Source organism: Tamandua tetradactyla, chromosome 14, assembly GCF_023851605.1.
Source record: "Tamandua tetradactyla isolate mTamTet1 chromosome 14, mTamTet1.pri, whole genome shotgun sequence".
NCBI lineage: Eukaryota > Metazoa > Chordata > Mammalia > Pilosa > Myrmecophagidae > Tamandua > Tamandua tetradactyla.
The window spans coordinates 12,743,637-12,748,256 of NC_135340.1; positions in this window are offsets into that span (position 1 = coordinate 12,743,637).

The window sequence follows — 4,620 nt, forward strand, 5'->3', positions numbered from 1 at the left end:
TTAAAATGTCTAGGTTAAAGCATCAACAAGAGGAAAGCTTCCCTGAAGAAAGGCTGCTGGCATCTGGGGCTCCTCTGTCACATGGGAAGGCACATGGTGATGTCTGCTGGTCCTTCTCTCCTGGTTATGGTTTCAGTGGATGTCTCCCAATGTCACTGGGCATTTCTTTCTCAGCTTCACTGAGCTCTCTGAGTTTCATCTATCTCTTATCCTCCCTTAAAGGACTCCATCAAGGGTATTAAAACCTGCCTTGAATGGGCTGACACATCTCCATGGAAACAACCTAATCAAAATGTCCCACCCAACAACAGGTCTTCCCCCAGATGGTTGGATTAAGAGAACATGGTCTTTTATGGGGTATAGAATGGCTTCAAAAACCAGCACAATGTAAAAAAGTGATAAAAGATGTATACACAATATCTAAAAAGCTAGGCTGATTTATTGATGTATTACAAAAGTGGCAAGATCAATGTGAGCTTGGAGAAAGGAGAAACTATACTCAGCTGAAAAGATCAAAAACTTTGATGGAGAAGACGAAAGATGAGTTAGTACTAAAGAATAATAAGGTTTTGACAGAAACGTAATGGAATTAAATAGAGTTCTAGTTAATAATTATCAAGCAACTCATTGTGGTAGTTAGAGTAAGGAGTCAACTTGGCTTGGTGAGGGTGTCTAGTTCTATTGCTGTGGACGTGAGCCAATGGCATGTGAACCTCATCTGTTGTTGATTGCATCTGCAGTTGGCTAGGAGGCATGCCTACTGCAGTGAATGATGTTTGATTTAATTGGCCAGTGCTTAAATGAGAGAGCTCAACATAGCACAGCCCAAGCAGCTCAGCATGCCTTATCTCAGCACCCACAGCTCAGCCCAGGCCTTTGGAGATACAGAAAGGAATCACCCCAGGGAAAGATGTTGGAACCCAGAGTCCCAGAGAGAAGGCCAGCAGAGATCACTCTGTGCCTTCCCATGTAAGAAAGTACCTCAGTTGAAAGTTAGCTGCCTTTCTTCTGAAGAACTATATATCAACAAAAAAATCCCCTTTTATTGAAAGTCAATCCATCCCTGGTGTGTTGCATTCCAGCAGCTAGCAAACTAGAACAGATTTGGTACCAGAAGTGGGGTGCTGCTGCAGTTTGCAAATACCAGATATGTTGGAACAGTATTTTGGATGACTAAGGGGAAGATTTTGGAGGGACTGTGAAGAGAATAATGGAGAAGTCCTGGAGTGCTTGAAGAGACTGTTGGTGTAAACAGAACCACTGCCAATCTAGACAAAGGGAATCACAGGGACAAATTGGAGTTTCCAGAGTGAGAACCATGGAAGCTTGGGTCTGAAGCCAAGAAACCTCAGCCAGGAGAATGGACCCACCCATATACATGGAGAGGGTGAGTTTGCCCTGCGGGCAGAGGATGAGTCTCCCATTTCGTTGCAGTGGAAGAGGTGTGCTGCCTCAGGCCTTTGAGAAGGTACAACATGCTCTTGGGGACTGGGAAGAGCCTGGCTGCCACCACATGGAGGGGTTGAGCATGTGCCCAGAAATGGCAGACAGCCCAGGTGTGGCCCCAATGCCTGGAGAGAGTAGAGCCAAGAAGGTGGTCTCCTCAGTGTTCTCCCGAGGTTGATTTGGAAAGACACGGGCCACTGCATAGGCCCTTGGAAATAGTGGGACTGCCACTTTCTAAAGCCAAAGGATAAGTGAGTTTCAGACTTTGAAATCCAATGGTATTTGCCCTACAAGTTTTACATCTGTGTTCCTTCCAATTTATTCCTGTGGAAATGAAAACCTATATCCTGTGAATATCTTCCTTTGCACATTGGCACCAGATAACTTATTTTGAGATTCATAGGTCCACAGCCAGAAGAGAATTTTTTGCACTTTAATATTGTTTAAGGTGATGCATGTAGTTGCCAAGTGGACAAGGGGTGGACATGTGGTAGTTAGATTCAGGTGTCAACTTGGCTAGGTGAGAATACCTAGTGCTATTGCTGTGGACATCAGCCAATGGCATGTGAACCTCATCTGTAGTTGATTACATCTGTAGTTGACTAGGAGGCATGCCTGCTGCAGTGAATGATGTTTGATTTAGTTGTCTAGTGTTTAAATGAGAGAGCTCAACATAGTACAGCCCAAGCAGCTCAGCATACCTCATCTCAGTACTCACAGCTCAGCCCAGGCCTTTGGAGATGCAGAAAGGAATCACTCTGGGGAAAGATGTTGGCACCCAGAGGCCTGGAGAGAAGGCCAGTGGAGATTGCCCTGTGCCATCCCGTGTAAGAAAGAACCTCAGTTGAAAGTTAGCTGCCTTTCCTCTGGAGAACTATATGTCAACTAAATAAATCCCCTTTTATTGAAAACCAATCCATCTCTGGTGTGTTGCACTCTAGCAGCTAACACGCTAGAGCACTCATTTTGGAGTATTTTTTCTTATGAAGAAGAAGAATCTAGACTAAGGAGTCAGGCTGGATCCAGACCACGATGGTATATAATAAAGGGGTAGGACTTCAGATTTAATCTATTAGCATGAAAAGAGACATGGTTTTTCAAGATTAATTTCATAACATTATGAATGTGATAAAGGAGATACTGGATACAGAGAAACTATTAAGGAAATTCTTAGCTAGAATGTAACACTATTATAGAAAGAGTGCTGAGGTAATAGCATTCTAAGTATGTGTAATGATACTAGAAACATAAAGCAAACAAAGTGAGTTATTCTGGATAGGTAGAATTGACTACAGAATTTCTGTAGTCTGCAGTAAGGCCAGAATAAATATTAAGCATGGTTGAAATTTAGAATTTCTTCAATAGGAAAGGTTAATTTTGCATTCGTGATATATTACATGAAGAACTGGAACTAATGAAACTAATGAGGCAAGTTATACCTTTCCTCATTTGCATGACTTGATTCATTTTTAAACAAAATTTTTAATGGAATTTTTAATTTTAAAAGTGCCTCAAATTTATATAAAAGTTGCAAGTACTAAAACGTTTACAACAAGTTTCTGACCTGATGTCTCACCACCTCTGAGTTTTTCATTGTGTATTTCCTACAAACAAGGACATTCACATTTTTTACCATATAATAATCATTCAAAATTATGTTAATAATATTACATTATTCCTATGTAAATCTCAGATCACTTTCAAATGTTGATTGTCCAATAGTATAAAAGGATCCATTTGAGAATATCACATATTTAGTGTAGAGACAGAATCTGTGCAGTTTGTCGTGGGAACACAGGCTCAGGCACAATAGAAACTTCCAGCAAATGATAGCTTTATTACTGCTTTATTACTTACACAGTGCAAAGGAACCAAGAGAGCAGGGGAAGAGATTATCACAGATTTCTAGGAGAGGCCCAACTGCTTGGGTCAGCATTAGTAGATGGTCTGCACCCCCCACTTCCAGTTGGAGAGGAGACAAAAATCTGTGCTGCTGGAGTGTGGCGACTCCAGGCTGAGAGAGTTGGATGACTGAGAATTCCTGTCCTGTGAAGCTTCTTGTTCCAGGTTTAAGGTATGGTCAGTCCTATCCATTAGGCTTTACATGTCCCTAGAACTCAGAATGGAAAACAAAATGGAATCATCTGCGCAAAGTAGAAAAGGAGGGGGTGGGATGACAAGGGCTGGAGCATGGCTGGTAGGTGTGCCTGTGACTTCCCCAGCATTTAATTGTCATGTTTCTTAGCCGCTTTCAATCTGGACCAGATTTTTGACTTTCATGACTTTGAACTTTTTAAAGATGACAGGACGTTTATTTTGTAGAACTTTTTTTAACTTAAATGTGTGTGATGTTTCCTCTTGATTTAATTCAAGATTTATATTACTGGCAGGAATATCACAGCAATTATGTTGCATTCTCATCGCAGCCTAACAGATGGTGAACAATTTCCATTTGTCCCAGTGCTGATGAAATTCACTTTGATTTCTTCATTAAGGTGGAGTCTCCTATGATTTTTCCATTATTAAGTTACTCTTATTTTCTCTTTGAAATTATTTTGTAAGGATACTCTGTACAATTATGTAAATATTACATTCAGCAAGCTTTGAATTTATTAATTGTTTATAGCAGAATGGATATATGTTTTTATACTTTATGCCAGGAATAATAATTAGCAAAACTAATTATTTTTATGCTTAACTTGATTATACTTTGCCAATAGTGGCTGGCTTTTGTGTCCTTTTGATGTGTCCCCATTCTTCTTTGGGCACTTCTTTGCTTCTTAGATAAAAAAATTTTCCAGGTTCATCTTATAGTTTCACTGCCCCGGCCCATGATCTAGACATTTTTACACGATTCCCTGCTTTATTTAATAAAAATTAGTATATAGAAGCCAAGATATCTGTGCTAGGTGTGCTCATTGCTACTGAGGTGGTGCTGCTCCCAGATATTCTCTATAAACACAGCTAGGGAAATTCTGCAGATGAATACATTTTTTTTCATTCTTAATTGAAATCTATTTCAGTGAACATGTTACAGATATTGTAGCTATTCCCATTTGGGAATACCTAAGTATATTTCCATAAGTTTTAACCATGTACTCTTAATAATTTTTAAGAGCTTTAGGATGAATGCAATCTGGGAATAATGTATAACGCAAGAGTCTATAGAAAGCC